This window comes from Pleurodeles waltl, chromosome 6, assembly GCF_031143425.1.
Source record: "Pleurodeles waltl isolate 20211129_DDA chromosome 6, aPleWal1.hap1.20221129, whole genome shotgun sequence".
Taxonomy (NCBI): Eukaryota; Metazoa; Chordata; class Amphibia; order Caudata; family Salamandridae; genus Pleurodeles; species Pleurodeles waltl.
Window position 1 is genome coordinate 1,541,765,568 of NC_090445.1, and position 17,030 is coordinate 1,541,782,597.

The 17,030-nt window shown below is 44.5% G+C and overlaps 1 protein-coding gene across 2 annotated transcripts in view; it reads left to right on the forward strand.

Moving 5' to 3' along the window:
* The window catches only part of PIK3CD (phosphatidylinositol-4,5-bisphosphate 3-kinase catalytic subunit delta), a 479,399-nt gene that overhangs the window by 99,638 nt on the left and 362,731 nt on the right, over positions 1-17,030 (forward strand). The gene's annotated exons all lie outside the window — the stretch shown is intronic.

The window sequence follows — 17,030 nt, forward strand, 5'->3', positions numbered from 1 at the left end:
ACTATTTCTATAGAAATAAGGGCTCTTTCGACACAACTGCCACGGAGTGGGATGCCTTTAAGGTAACTCTGCATGGTCATTGCATGGGGCTAACCTGGAACATGCGCAAGCAGTTAGATAAGGAGGTGACCCTGTTAGAACAAAAGTTGATACACCTAGAAAATGAGGCTGTACACAACACTGAGAACCGAGCTCCACTTATTGCGGCACAGAGGGAACACTTGTCTCTCTTAGAAAAATTATGTTGCTTAAACTATGCAGCACATGCAGCTAGAACTCACTACAGCGGATAGGACTGGTTCCCTCCTGGCTTGGCTAATAAAACAAGACAGACCCCAGCGGCCAATCGAAGTACTGCGTGATTCCACGGGAACATTTATTTTATACTCAACTGCGGGAGACATAGACTCGTTCCTGCTGGGTCTCCAATTACCCCAGGTGTCATTAGAACACTGAGTAGCATTGAACGAACCTATCTTTGTATTTGAAATTCAGTCTGACATATGCCTGACAGTTAGCGCCCCACTTGCTTCTTCTCTATGAGGAGGCCCTGGACTTAGCACAGCTCCCCACCATACTCTGAAACGTCTTTTTCATTACCGTACCAAAACCACAGAAGGACCCAACACAAACCAGCTCCTATAGGACACTAGCTCTCCTCAACACTGACTGTAAGATACTGGCTAAGATCGTAGCTGACCGATTAGCACCCCTGATACCAGACCTGGTCCACAGAGATCAGAATGGCTTTGTACCAACCCAAACAACATTGTTCAATATCTGTAGGGTTTTTTGGCTCCTAAGGCACACATTGACATGGTGGCCATTAGCCAGCTGTCTGGTGCTTGATTTGAAGAGGACCTTCAATTCCTTGGAATGGACGTACCTATTTCAGGTATTACAACAAATGGGGTTGGGCACCCAATTCACTAATATGGTGCGGCTACTTGATATATCACCAAGGACCAGAGTGCGCACAGGATCTATGATCTCTTCTCCCATCTCTATAGAGAGAAGCACGCACCAGGGATGCCACCTCTCCTCCCCCTCCTTTTTACCCTGGCTGTTGAACCCTTAGGAGTGGCAGTCAGGGAGCGGGGACAGGAATGGGGAATACCCCAAGGAGATGGCATGCATGCATTATTGCTATATTCGTACGACAGCCTCATTTACCTACAGGATGTCACACATCTGTCTATCTCTGTCATAGAAACATTTATTGCCTTTGCAGAACTACCAGGACACCGCATCACACCACACCAAATCCCAGCCCTCCCCAAGTTGAAGCGCCATTGCTATGGCAACCGCAAACATTTAGATATTTGGGGATACAGATATACCGCACGATGATCACCTGATAGAAGGCAACATAACCAGGCAATGACCTCTTTAAAGACAGAAATGACCTTCTGGAGGTCCCTTTCACTCTATGGCAGGTTGTGTTGCACTGATAAAAATGGTTGCATTACCTTGCTTATTATATTACTTTACAAATCTCCCAATATGTATCCTGGCGTCATATTTTCGTTCAATGCAACATTTACTTCGGAAGTTCCTATGGCACGGTACACTTTGTCAGTTAGCGCTTCCAAAACTTTACAGGGCCACTAATCAGGGCGGAATGGCGCTGCCTAACTTTGAACTTTACTACCACGCGGCCCTACTTCATTGAGTATCGCACTGGTTTGCTGGCATGAATCTGGCAGACACGGCAACCCTCAACCGGCATGGACACTACCCGACTTGCTCCACTTATTCCACCCATGCACAAAACATCCTGCACCAGAGGCCCCTCTACTGCGAACAGTGCATCGCCAGAGTCTATCCCTTACGAAGGGAGTGATCACTTAAACGCTCCTGCGATAGCACTAGTAAGAACGCCACGTGGAACACATATCACGTCAACATCAGAACTGGCCACTTGGAGTGCACCAGGGATACATACACTTGGGGACTTATGTGATAACAGCGCTTTCCTCCCATATGCCACATTAAGGGAAGATACTAATATAACCCCTGGCGGCTTCCTCCTACATCCCTCTCTCACTGGAGCATTGGATCAGGCCTGGGGGACATCAATCAAGAACCTCCCACACACCTGACATTACAATAGTTACATGTACTTGGTGCAGGAACACTCCTGGTGCATTGGCTAGCAGAATCCCTGAGACACCACACCTCCTCTCCACTAACACAGTTACGTAATCATTGGGAGGCTCATAACGATGCACCATACACAGATAAACAATGGTCTCAAATATTGGAGAGCCCACTGAGGGTGCCACGTAATGTGATTCTGCCTCATCCAATACTATATTATCCAACGAGCTTACCTGTTACCACAACAAATTAATCGCTTCTTCCGCAGAACTGACATGAGCTGCCCCCGATGTCAATTGCTGGACGCAGACATACTGCACGTTATGGCCCTGCCCCATGCTACAGGATTGCTGGAGGGTTGTGATGGATAGACTAGGCAATGTACAGGCAGAACAATCACTAACACCTGGGAAACATGTATACTAGGACTACTCCCCCATACTAAACATAACTGTGCCACCTCCAGGTTTCTTGGCCTATGATTGATCCTAGCCAAAAGATTAGTTACCCGAAGATGGAAGGAAACTGAGGCGCCATGTTATCAAGCCTGGTCCTGATCCATGACGGTTTGGGCACAGGCGTAAAGCGTATCGCTTCGCAGTGAAATGTGCTGGGTCTCCGCAAATACACCATAGCAAGCCAGTGGAACACTATACTAGCAGATTTACAAACACCTCTCACTGACAATGCACGGGAGGATCAGTTGCCTCAATAAACAAAATGTCGGGGGCTGAGAAAACTTTCATTCGTGCTCACATGACCAAACGCAACACACAAGCGCAGATGGTATCGGTCAATATAAGATAGCACCGCCCCAAACTACACACCATACTGAACCATTGAAATTGGGATCCCTATGGCCCCGCTTTACTCACACTGTGGTTGTATTTGTAAAACTGGAAGTCTGCTAGTTAATGGTCAAGGTAATCACATACCCTTGTAAATGGTAGTACCTAGTTTGCTTCGGAGATGGCTTCTTACCCCTTTTAGTTCTCTTTGTTATTATGTTAAAATAGAAATATAAGATCTGTTAACTGAGGTTACAGGCAGAGGTCATTAATTGGAAGAAGCGCGGCATGCACCTGCCATGTAAAACATTACTCTTGCTGAAGGTGATTCAATAATTTTTACGTATGGTGATGTGCATAATGTAAATTGTTGGAAAACATGTTTCATAATGAAAAATGTCAGAAACCGGATGATACCATTGTATACACCTTTTTGCTATAATTTCAACTACAAAAATAGAAAATAATAAAACAGAGTCAAACAAAAAAAAAGAGCCTGATGCTGCTGTTGTTGGACAAAATAACAGGGGAATCTAGACAGCTTTGTAGATCTAGGTGCCCGAGGTCGAGTACGGGTGGGTCTATGCCTGCTCCATGGGGAAGGTCCTTTGGTACTGTTTTGTCTGAACCTAGGTTATCATTAAGCGATCAGCCCTCAGGGTTCGGTACAAGTTTGCCTCCTATTAATCAATCAATCTACTCCTCTTGCCGAGGGTATACAGGCCCCTTTTGAGGCTAACAGGCGTAAGCGCAGTCTCGATGTTAAAGGGAGGAATTTTGTTGAGTTAGGCTTCCCTGTCGAAGTTCAACCTGCTGTTTACATAGGGTGCCCTCGTTGGGAGGGTGGTATTCAGGTGTCCTTGGGAGAAGTTACTTCTAGAGTACAAAAGACCAGGACTATAGGCTGCACTTTATAACCGTCTGATGTAAGTTCGCCAACATCTAAGCAACAGGCCCAGGGTGTGGGGAGATTAGGAGGCACTATTTTTATGGTTGAGGTACCAAAGTTGCTATTGGGGTCTATATAAACCCAGGATTCCCTGATAAGTAAGGTTATCTACTGGTTGAGAGTTCAGCATAGCTGTCTTTCTGTTGTTAGAGTGGATATCTTAGAGGCTAAAAGACATAGCCAGCAAGGATCAAACCATGATTTTATCTCCATTCTTCTTATCGATAAGTTGCTAGTGATTAATCTTACTGATTTTGAATTGCCTACCTGCCACCTCAGGAATTTCAGAGGGTAGGCATCAGGTTAAAACTATCTCTGCCCGATATCATCATATCTACAACCTGCAGGGGGGGGTACAGAAGGTGAGAAGTGTGATCTCTGTCAAATACCTACTCCTGCCCTGGCAGTAAACAACTTCCCTCATCTGACAGTTGTAGATGGACTATCCCCTGAATCCCATGCAACCATTCTGCCAGTGGCCTCTGTGGGCAGGGTTGGGGTGTTGGCCGGGTCTGCCAACTGTAGGGAAGGAGTTAAGGAACTGTGAGGTGGGTCTAGTACCTTGGAAGATAGTGCCAGGTTATCCATCATGTCTTGGAATCTGGCTGGGTTGAGTAGCAAATCTGTGTATCCCAAGTGTGCTACCTATGTTAATAAGCAGGAACTATGTATATTCCAGGAGACTTGGGTCTTGTGTCCAGTCTTCCTGGATGTTTTTTTTTCATCCTATTACATGGATACCTAGCCGCTATTGGGGGCAGCAGTCGGCCAAAGGGGGGGGGGGGGGGGGGGCTCTTGATATTGATAAATAAGAATCTGCAGGTCAACCACTCAGCCTTTAAAATAGATTCCTCTGATATACTAGGCCTAAAGCTCGAATTTAATCAAAGCTTTAAGCTTGTAATAATTAATGTATGTGCTAGGTCAGTATCACGGGGTGTAGAGTCTCAGACCTTGGCCCAGTTACATGAATTTATTGACACATTGCACTATTCTTCTAACTTAGTGGTTGCAGGTGATGACAACTGTTCATTTTAAATATCTTTTACTAGCTGTGATCTGACAGCCAATGAGGATGAATATTGGGGTATTCCACAACTGACGGTAAACGCCTACATATTCTCTCTCGTGCTGCTCTTCAGCTAACATCACTGTGTCTTAAGCAAGGGCTTAGGGCTTGCAATGGTTGTATGCGCTCTGATCTAAGTAATGTTTCTACCTTCAAGCTTGGTCAATTTACTAGTGTCATTGACTACTTTTTAGTGGATGTTAGGTTGTGGCTGATGCTGAAAGACATGAGGAGTGATTTTCACCACAATAGCGATCATAATTCTCTGCTTCTCACTTTACATAGTGATGTATTCAGGAGATCTCAGCCATCCTGAGCCATCACTGGCAAATGATCACAAATGTGTCAGTTGGCCAAAAGTAATGTCAAATCCCTATTTGCATAAGGAGATTTATAATTTGTTTATTGATGCGTTATCAAATTATGAAGGGTTTGAGGTTGGAGATATCCCAATCTGCAGAATCCACGAGATGTTGGTGCCTAAACTACTGGACATTTTTTTTAGTAAGATTACCACTAAGAAAATTGCCTCTACACATACAAAAGGAGTGGTTTAACAATGATTGCTCAAAGGCTAAATCAGTGTTAAAGTTATCTATTGTATCTCGCTCACAGGGGATGTATAGGATGGCCAGAACTGCCTATAATACGGCCATAGCACAGGCAAAGAGAAACTGGGAAGACACCATCTGGCAGAATTTGCTAGATGCAACTAGACAAAATGATAACATGACTTTCTGGAAGTTACTGTCTTACAGTTACAACGAGGGTAGGAGCTCCAATCTTACTCCTACACAACTGGAGAGTTGGGTGGATAATTTTTCCAATGTTTATGTTTCACCCTGTGATACACCCAGTCATGATTCTTCCTCTTTCAAGCTGCTTGAAATAAAGTCAGTCAGGAGGGCCTGTGGTGGGTATTAGTAGTCCCGACTACTGCATTGTTTTTACCGTGATGGAAACCACAGCTGCAATTGCCTCCCTAAAACCATTTAGAGCCCTTGGCCCAGATAACATACCTAAGGACCTATACAAGTCTGAGCCGAAAATCTGGTCTAGTTATATTAATATGATATCTAACGCAATAGCAGCCGGGGGCCCAATGCCTAATACCTGTAGTGGGGGGCGAAATAATACCCAGTTACAAAAAGGATGAAGTGAGTTCTCCTGCTAATTACAGACCTATCAGCCTTATCAATAACCTCCAAAAAATCTTTACAAAACCAGTATTGGATAGGTTGTTAGAATGGGTTGAAGCTAACCGTCTGCTGTCTCCCTTATAGGCAGGTTTCCGACCCAAAACAAGTACCGTGGATCAAGTTTTTTGTTTGGCTCTTCTATATTGGAAATATGTGTTTCTTGCAGTCCGCATTTTATTTGGTTCCTAGAGGGAAGTTGTGGTAGGCTTTATATAAAGCAGGTACTCCTGGAAACATAATTAATCTTTTAGATCTGCTTCATAAGGGCACCTTTGCTCAGGTGAGATGGGGTAACCATGGAGAATCAACCAATGAAATCTCCATTCAGCAGGGGGTTCCTCAAGGTTGCATTCTTGCACCAGCATTATTCACTTTATACATAAATGAGGTGGTTCAAGCTGTGTCATTTTGCCAGAATGTTGTTCCCACTTTAAACGGCCCAAAAATTCCCAAACTACTGTTCGCGGATGACTCCCTCCTTTTACCAAGACTCCGATGGGGCTACAGGCTCTCATCAACAGGTTCACAGTGTTTTGTGTAGGCTGAAACTGAAAGTCCGCCAAAATCAAACTGATGGTGTTTAGTCCGGAGCCAGCTACAAGATGTACAATCTCTGTAGATTGTGTTCTTTTGGATAAAGTCAGCTCAATAGATTATCTAGGTGTAAGGGTCTCTAACAATTTTCACTGCGATGACCAGATTATCAAAAGCTTGTCACTTTTGCAACACAGGTCATGTGCCATCTTGCGCTTGTATAAAAGTTCTGGCGTGAGAACTGTTTCTCCGGCCCTAAAGATTTACCTTCAAAAGCACAAAATGCAGCTGGTGCAAAGGGGTGTGGTTTTTGCAAAACTCACAAATTGTGAGTGAAAATTGCTTTGCTAGAGCATTACTTGCATGTCCAGGTAGTACCCCTCTGGTTCCTATTTTTTGGGATCTTGGCTTTAGTCGAATATCAGATATGTTAGCTTTAAGACCATTGCTTTTCTGGGTAAGGATTTGGTCTACTCCAGCGCTCAGTATTTATATGGATTCACTCCGTGATCTTTTAAAACAACCTAATGTAGCTTCCGTCCCATGGTTCAAGCATGTGTCAAACTGTTTTTCCTGGAGTTAATGGTAGAATCCACAGGGCCTAAGGAAAACCCAGAAGCAATCCCTGAAATTAGATAATTGGACCTATGTTAGAAAAAATTATCCCCTTGGCACAAGCCACAGGCGGCTAACCAAACAATTTCTTGACTTTAAGTGTTACCCCTGGTATGAGTCTTTTTTAGATAGCATTCCTGAACCCTTAGCCAAGAGCTTGTATGTTCGCTTTCACTATGGGGGTCTGCTGCTAATGTCTTTTAAAAGTAGTTGGAGGGCGTCATCTATGTCAAACTTATGCCCGGGTTGTGGCATTGCCTCTGAGTCAGTTGAACATTTTATGTTTTTTTGTACAGCTTGTGCTACCTCCGGGCGTAAGTGGATATGTCCAATTTGACGAAACCTGGGCATTAGTCAACATGTTAGCGCTCTCAGGATTTTTAAAAGCAAGACTGCTAATATATATTTCTCTTTTTATCTTGTATAGAAGGCTGAATTATTTTTCTCTATGGACTTCATGTTTGATTACTGGTGCTAATTATGTACTGTCAGTGACTTGTGTCTCGGGGATTGATTGATTTTTATTGCTGCCAGCATTTTATGATGATTTTACCTGTTCTATATATTCTTGTAATTTATATGGAGTATTTCAGCTGTATGCTTTGATGGTTTTTATGACCGAATAAACTTTTTTTTTTTTTAATACTGACAAGTCCCTAGTAATTCTTGTTTCTGTGCCTGATACACATCATACAATTCTGCATATTGACTACTCTTCCCTTCTCCTGTAGTAGATAAGAACTTCTTGTTGACCGGATTATATGACACTGCTTCCTAATGTCTTTTGGCCCCCACATTCTTGGCTGAACCATCAGTAAACCATAAATGTTTCCTATCCTCAGGGGACAAGTATTCAAATGGCTCACCCCATCTCACTGGTGACTCTTATCTGTGGTACCTCGTGCACACTCATCATCCTGCGCAGAGGCTTGTGACACCTGTTCATGAAGAGCTGCTGTCCCTGCTGGTCCCACTCGGGCCCTGTCCTGTATGTAGCATTTCCAGCGCATGATACTAGCTTCTTGCGCATGTCCTATGTGTTAAGTTTTAGGTGAACTCATCACCCACTGCATTATTAGAATCTCAGGTCTTAGAATTACAATATGACCTATGGTAATTTGCTCATTATTCACTAGAGCACAGTAAAAAGCAAGTAACTGTTTCTCAAAGGGAGTACATTGCTCTCCAGCATCAGGTAGCTTTTTAGTCCCGAAACCCAGGGTCACCCTCATTCTTCCCTGTTTTTGCCGCATGCTCCACTTTGCATATTGCCCCTGAACAGTTACATGCAACTCAATGTCTCCTTCCTGTACTGGCCATAAGTCTAAAGGCTGTTAAATTGCCACCTTTGCCAAGTCAAACATACACTGCTGCTGTTCTCCCCATTCAAACTCTTGTTTCTTTCGTGGCACTTTGTACAAAGGGGCCAAAATTTTACTCAAGTGAGGGATATGCTGTCTCCAAAAAGCAAACAATCCAATGAATCGCTGTATCTCCTGCTTAGTGCAGGGAGTGGCAAATTCTAAGATCTTTTGCTTTGCCTGTGGCAATACCTCTCTATGTCCCCGATTCCACTGAATTCCTAGAAACTTCACATCTTGAGAAGGGTCCCTGTGTCTTATCTGGAAGAGTTCCACAACCCAGTTCAGCTGAATCTGCACCTGTTCCTGTGTCTCTGATTCTCAGGGGCAGTGGTATAGAAAAGAAAGCATTAACAATATCAGTTGTTGCATACCAGGTCCCTTTATGTTTTTGTACTCTTTCAATCAAAGTGATGGTGTCGGGGACCGCAGCAGTCAAAGTGGGTGTATATTTATTCAGCTTGTGGTTATAAACTGTAATTCTATGGCGCCCATCAGGTTGGCATACGGACCACAGAGGATTATTCCACTCAGTGGTGACTGGAGATATCACACCAGCCTCAATCAACTCCTGTATAGTCTTACTTATTTCCTTATGCCCTCCTGGAATACGGTACTGTTCTAAACAAATTACCTTGGTTGCTGGGGGCAGCTTCACCGAGGCGTATCTTCAGATGACCCACCCTCATTGCCGCCATTGAAATATATCTCTTTGATTTAAATTAATAACAACCATCATCCAAGTATAAAGTCACCCCCTTTAGAATGTCAGTTCTCAGTATATATTCAAGGAGGGGCACAATCCAAACGGAATATTCTCTTTTTGTAGTTCTTCCTATTTTCATCTGAACTGTAGTCTGCACAGCAGGGGTTTGTTTCCCACCCAACACTGTGATGGTGTAGTGCTGACCGGTAAACCTTTTTGGATTCCCATAAATTAAAGAGGCCTCTGCTGCAGTGTTGACTAATGCCCAGATCCTTTGAACATTTTTGTGCTTCCCGTGTATTTGTAAATCAACATGGGGTCTGGTATCTTTACTAGCCCATCCCTCTACCGACGCTTGGCCTGTTTCATAATCTGATTTAAACCTGTCAGCTTTTGCCCAAGTCAGGTTTGAATATATGTTTTCATTTCTGCGAGTAGATTCCTCTCCTTCCCTGCTCTCAGCAGTTAACCCCTCGCTGTCCAAATCATCCTACTCTTTCCCTTTCTTTTCCACCCTCCTGTGTCTGTGGCTGCCCCTGATTCACTTGTTTATTAGCTTGCTTGTTAACTTTCCTTCTGCCTTCCTTTCTGTCCAGCCCTCTCTTGCGGTACATCTCCCACAAGCTTTTAGTATCTATCCCATCAATCTTCTCCTAGGTGACACCATCCTTCAGTAATGCCATAAACATGTCTCTCCCAGATGCTCTATTATCTGTGCGACCCTCGGGTCTCGAGGCTCTCCCAGGTTTATTCCAGTCTCCCAGCTCTCTCAACTCACAAACTGCCTGTGAAGCTGCTTTTGGCTTCTCGCCAAACATTTTTCACTTTTTAATCTTACACTTTTCATTCTTCCACCCTCGTGCTGCCGGCTACACAAATTTGTTCTGCTTTACTTCAGACCAAAAGGGAACGAAGTAAAAGGAATGCAAAGAATGCAGCACTCTTAGTCTGAGTAATGAGTTTATAATAACATGAGCAACACATGTGCAACTCTTAAAATAATCCCAGCAGTAGAATAATAATGATCAAAGAAAATGCAATACATCAAAATGAATATAATAAATATATATATATATAGTGATTACGTGTTCATGCATGCACACCGCAAAGCTAAAAATAAGAATTAAAAATGCATCACCATGGGGCTTGACCTCAAAATCATCCCTTGTCTGCCAACTTCAGGTTGTGGAACCCTGGACAACCAAGACAAAAGAGAACCACCATGATGGGCTTACTCTCTGGGCAATGCGTCCATTCCCAGAGATGAGTTCCTTCTTCTCCCAGCTGTCGAGCTTTCCCACCTTATATACTTTAAACTCCCCATGAGTAAGTTGTGAAATTCAAGCGCTGACCATACATGGTCCGTGTTGAAAAAACACAATCAAGACTGGCAAGATCTCACGGTATATTTCCAAGACTGAGCTTTACCCTGCTCTACCATAAACACTCTCAGCCTGGTACATCCTTATCTATACTCCGCCCCCATGTTCTGTTTCCTTCCCTGGTTAGAAAAAGTGAAAACACGTTAACAAGCTTTCCGTGAAAAAAATATCTGTGCCACCAATGTGATGGCTAAGCTAAGCACAAAATTGAGTCATTGGTCAAGGTGGAACCAGTGGTTAAATACAGATAGCATTACAACCACAGACATTCCCCCTCCCAAGACCTCTGCGACAACCTCGCCATCTTCTTCCACCGCAAGATCTTTGACATTTACAACAGCTTCGCAACCCAAGACCCACCCACCTCAACCGCAACCACCGCACCCAAAGGCTCCAGGTCTCAGATGACCTTGCTCAACTGCACCACCCTCACCATTGAAGATACCCTAAAGGTCATAAAAGCTATCCACTCCAGAGCCCGTTTGGATCTCTACCCCCTCCACATCTTTCGCACCATCAACTGCTCCATCAAACCATCTTGACCAGACTCATCATGAACATCCCCTGCCTCAGCCACCTCACCGGTCACCTGAGAGACCTTCACTGGCTCACGATCAACAAAAGATTCACCTTCAAGCTTCTCACGCATGCTTACGAGGCCCTCCACTACATCAGACCCACATATCTCATCCACCTCCTGTCCTTGTACACATCCAACAGATACTTCCCTCTACCCAAATTGCCCTGGCCACCATCCCAAGGATCTGCGAGAACTTGACCGGAGGAAGATCCTTCTCCTGCCCCGCTGCGCAGACCCGGAACGCTCTACTGCTACAAATCAGGCAATCCCCCCTCACTGCTTCAATTCAAGCAGGACCTCATGACCTGGCTCTTCTACTGAACTGCAAAATCTCCCCAACCCCCCAAGTACCTTGAGACCCTAACGGGTGACTATCTACGCTTTACAAATACATGGAGTACACAAGTAATACACCAATTATACACACTAGTATGCAGAAATAGACATAAAATCAATTAGAAAACAGTGCACTTAGTGACAATCATAATAGAGAGAAATAGCCCTGGGGGGGCACAAACCATATACTAAATAAGTGAAATGCGAGAGTCGGTCCCCACCTAGGTAAGTGGAGTGTGTAGAGGGGAGTTGGGAGTACTAGGAAAGCCCAAAGTTAGGTACCACAGCCCACCCCAACGACCAGGAAAGCAGGAGTAAATCACTGTAAATTCCCCAGAACACCAACTTGGAAAAAAGAAGAATAATGCAAAGCCCAGAAGAGACTGCAAGACACCAACAGTGGATTCCTGGACAAGAGAACCTGCGGAAGAAAGGGACCAAGTCTAACAAGCACAGCAGAGTCCAGGTAGGGCAGGAGCCCCAACCCACCAGACTGAAGGTGCAAGAGATGAGTCAACAATGAGGCAGGAGAGTCAGCACTGCACCCAAGAAGACAAAGTTGAGATCCTGGTGGATGCAGGTGATGTTCCCCGCCGAAAGGAGTATTGCAGTCAGGTTTGTGTCTTTGGATTCCACCAATAAGCCTTGGCACACTCACACGAAAAATTTGCGGTTAGCAGAAAGAGGAGCTGCCCGGGACCAGGAAGGATCAGGTGGACTCTACCCAGGAGGAGGAGTCAGAGGGGGGCCTTCAGCAACACAGAGAGCCCACAGAAGCACAGGCAGCACCCACAGGAGTCCCTCAGGATGGGGACACGAAAGTCAAAGAAGGAGCCCACGCAGCACTATGAAAAGGGATCCCACGCCACCGGAGAACCACTCGGGAGCTGTGCGACGCAGGATGGAGTGCTGGAGCTTCAAGATGCCGAAGATCCCTTGGAAATGATGCCAACAAACCTTGGTAGCTGCAAAGGAAGCAGTGCAGGGGGATACTGTCCTGCACAGGCCGGCAAGCGCTTACCTCCACCCAAGTTGGACCATTGGGACCCCTTCAGTCCACCACCCGATTGCAGGATCCACGCAGCTCAGCAGGAGAGGGTATCCATGCAGCTGGTCGTCGTTGCAGTTGGTGCCTGCAGAATCAGGGGAGTGACTCCTTCACCCCAAGGGAGATTCCTTCTTCTTTCTGGTGCAGGCTGAAGATGAGCTGTCCTCAGAGGATGCACGGCCGGGGAAATGTTGCAGTTGCTGGAAGGAGCCCTTGATACAATGTTGCAGGAGGCATCTTTCATCTTTGTTGCAGCTTGTCAGGTCCTGGAGCGTTCGGATGCAGTTTCTTCAGACAGAAGTCTCCGTGAAGGTTGCGGAGGAATCCTGCTGGAGTCTTTCAAACCGAATCTGAGGAACCAACCAAGAGAGAGACCCTAAATAGCCCTGAAAGGGGGATCGGTCACCTAGCTAGGTGGCCGCCTATCAGGAGGGGGCTCTGACATCACCTGCCTGCACTGGCCGGCCAGATGCTCCCAGAGTTCCCTGCCAGCCTTGATTCCAAGATGGCAAAACCCAGGGACCCTCTGGAGGAGCTCTGAGCACCAGCCCTGGGGTGGTGATGGACAGGGGAGTGGTCACTCCCCTTTCCTTTGTCCAGTTTCATGCCGGAGCAGGGACTGGGCGTTCCTGAACCGATGTAGACTGGTTTATGCAAGGAGGGCACCAAATGTGCCCTTTAAAGCATTACCAGTGATTTGGGGAGCCTACCCCTTTCAAGCCTGTAACACCTATTTCCGAAGAGAGAGGGGGTAACACCCCTCTCCCAAAGGAAATCCTTTGTTCTGCCTTCCTGGGCTTGAGCTGTTAAAGCAACAGGAGGGCAGAAACCTGTCTGGGACTTGGCAGCAGCTTGGGCTGCCCGGAAACCCTCAGAAGGCTGTGCATGCAATCATACAACCAATGCTTGCAAAAGCCTTGGGGTATGAATCCAACATGCTTAATACCAAACATGCTTATGTTCGGAGTTACCATTATGTGGCTGGACATAGGTAGTGACCTATGTGCAGTACACACGTAAAATGGCGTCCCCACACTCACGAAGTCTGGGAAAATGGGCCTGGAGTTTGTGGGGGCAACACTGCTAGTGCAGGGGTGCCCTCAAACACAGGTACTTTGCACCCTGCCCTCTGGGCTAGAAGGCCTACCATAGGGGTGACTTACAAGTGACCTGGTGTAGTGCAAAATGGCAGTGAAATGGTGCTTGTACCGTTTCACGCAGGCTGCAATGGCAGTCCTGCAGAAGCCTTTGCATGGGCTATCTATGGGTGGCAAAATATGATGCAGCCCATAGGGATCCCCTCAAACTCCAATGCCCTGGGTACTTAGGTACCATATACTAGGGACTTATAAGGGGGCACCAGTGGGCCAATTACGGGTGAAATACAGAGTTTTGGGAGAGAGAGCTTAATCACTGGGGTCCTGGTTAGCAGGATCCCAGTGAGCACAGTCAAGCACCCTGACATCAGGCAGAAAAAGGGGGTAACCATGCCAAGAAAGGGGATAGTTCCCTGCAATGCATAGTGAAGTCATGCTTGCTACCGGCTTCCATTTGCTAGAAAAAGCTACAGTATGTGTCTGTATAAAAACAAATGGCTTCACTTTTATCCAGGGCTCTTAAATATCTTCTTAATTTTGTAAGGGCCTCTGTTAATGCGCACATGACTCTTTTATGAGATTGCTTCTCTACTACCAGTATGTCACCATGGTTTTAAGGTGCAGTAATCAAATAATGACTGTTTTGAAGGATGTTGAGTTGCACATTCAGTTTTCAATAAAACTACAGAAACGTTACTGGTGATTTACTGTAAAGGAAACAGTGCTTTGCAGATACTGGACTCAAACTGCCTGAGCACAGGTCCAGTGGGCCTTTATCAAGGTGTCAGGTTTCTATCAACTTGGTATACAGTGTAAACTGCAAAATTCAGTGAGCTTTGGTCCATCAATTTGTCTCTTGTAGTCTTATGATCTCCTAGGAATACAGTAGACAAATCGTGGAATGAAGGTGATTGAATTTTGAAATTTAAAGTTTGGACTACAAGTGACAAATTAATGGATCTAAGGTGATTTAATTTTACACTTTGAAGTGTGTATCCATTGAAAGGAATCAGGATTGCATAATTCAGTTGTGTTTGGTCCATGGATTTTCCTTTGTAGTCCTTTGAAATGATTTTCTAGGACTACAAGAGCAAAATTCATGGATCGAAGTCATTGCCACATGGGAGAAAGCTTAGTTTAAGATTTTGGTTTCTTTGTTCAGGGTATCTTAGGTATTTAGCAAGTCTTGCTCATTGTGGGCCTTGGGCCTCTTTTAGTTAAGCAGGTAAACCAGTAGGAAAGACTCTGAGTTATGCAATCAATTCTAAATTTAACCATAGTTTCCAGAGGAAGCCAGTGTAGGTCTCTTAAGATGGGGGTGGATTTATTTACTCTAGTGACTAAAAAGGATGCAACTTGGAGGATTGCCCTGAAGAAAGACATAGAGAAGGCAGCACGATATGCAAGCACTGCATACCTCCAGCTAGGTGACCTTGCACTCACACTTGCATTGCTGGCATTGCTGACCTGAAGTCTGTTGTGGGATGAAACATTTCAGATTATCAGCAGGTAGAGTGAAAAGGAGGCCATTCTTGTTTGAACAGGTAGTCAAACAAATTCATCTTTTGGTCAGTGATGAAACAAAGAGGTTTGGCATAGGGAATGAGACCTTCTGAGATCCCCGACTCAAGGTAGTCATTAAAGCTAAAAACTAAGGCCCGTATTTATACTTTTTTTTGCGCCGCATTTGAGTCGTTTTTTGACACAAAAACGGCGCAAACTTGCAAAATACCATTGTATTTTGTAGGTTTGCGCCGTTTTGCATCAAAAAGCGGCGCTAAAAAAAGTATAAATACGGGCCTAAGAATCCCATTTTAGTCAGATTCATTTTAATAAGAATATGGTCATCGAGTTACTTAGTTTATAGAGAAATTATTTCAGCTTGGATTAGCTCTGTAAATTGCACACTCCCAGGTAGAGTAGAGTATTATCTGTGAACTGATAAAGTGAGATGATTTAGTGCTATAGTTTATTAGTAAGTGGATTGTATATGTGTAAAAGAAAAGGCAAAATAATTGAGGTTTGTGCTGCATGGCTTTTGAAAATAAGCATAGGGGATTTGAATTAGTTTAGTTTCACACGGATCTTGCTTGCAGAGAAGAATTATTAGGCCCATTTTAAGATTAAAACACTTTCTACATGATAAAATGTAAATTAGTGAGTTGCGATTAATTGTGTCTGACACCGTCCGAAGGTGTAGTAAACTCAAATGGTGTCTTTATCAAATGTCAAAAGCTACTGTTAAGAGGTAAATAGTTTTGTGGCTAACCTAGGCCATTGACACTATAGGAGTTCAGCACCCATTTACACACCAATTCCATCAGCACTAAAGTAGCATCTTTGGCTTTCCAGAGGTATGTACCATTTTCAGAACATTTTTTGTGCAGCTACTAGGTCTAATTAGGATGCCTCCTACAAGCATTGTTCACTGGATGCATCTTCTCACAATGATGCAGCTTTTGGCCAGCGAGTTCCCTGCACCATTTTTTCTTGAAGCATGTTCTGAAATCTGCTGGGAAGGCAGGAGTGGCAATATCAACAGCAAGGTAAGATTACATTTTGTGAAATTAAGGTGCTACTAGATTGTGTTCTCTATCGTTTACAACACCTACCCAGCCAGCTCTCATATGGCACACCTCAACACTACATGATGCAAAACATAGGTTAAATTGACTGGGCTGATCTGCGATGCATGGGTCAGTTGCAAAGCCTGCTCCTCGATGGGGACACTTATTGGGCTATTAAAAATTGTTAAAGCAACTTCATTTTTCGAAAAGACGACCGTGGCGTAGTGATTTTTAAAACACACTTGAAGAAGTTAGAGCAAGTACCAATTACAGCAGAATCACCAAGAAGGTAATTTGAACGTTTTATTCTCAGTCCTAAATATTAATTAATGAAGTATTCCAGTTATGTAGGATCCGACACAGTACCCAAGCGCATTCATTCTGTGCAGCAGCAACTAGTGTATGTGCCTTTGTAAAAGATGGATGCTGTTCACCTATGGCTCGTTTCTCGACTGGGGATCCCTCAGTAAAACTTATCTACCAGTCCTCACAATCCTTACTCACCCTACAGCCCTCCTTCTTATTGACTTCAAGTTAACTCCTTTGCCTTGTCCCCTAGCTTCTTGATTTTTGCCATCTGCCCATCCAAGGGACAGGGTTCACTGCATTCTAATTCTTTTTATTTATCACTGTTTGCTAAAACATTCTCTTACATTAACTGATTATCAGTGTCCAACATGGAAACATCTCTTTTCACCT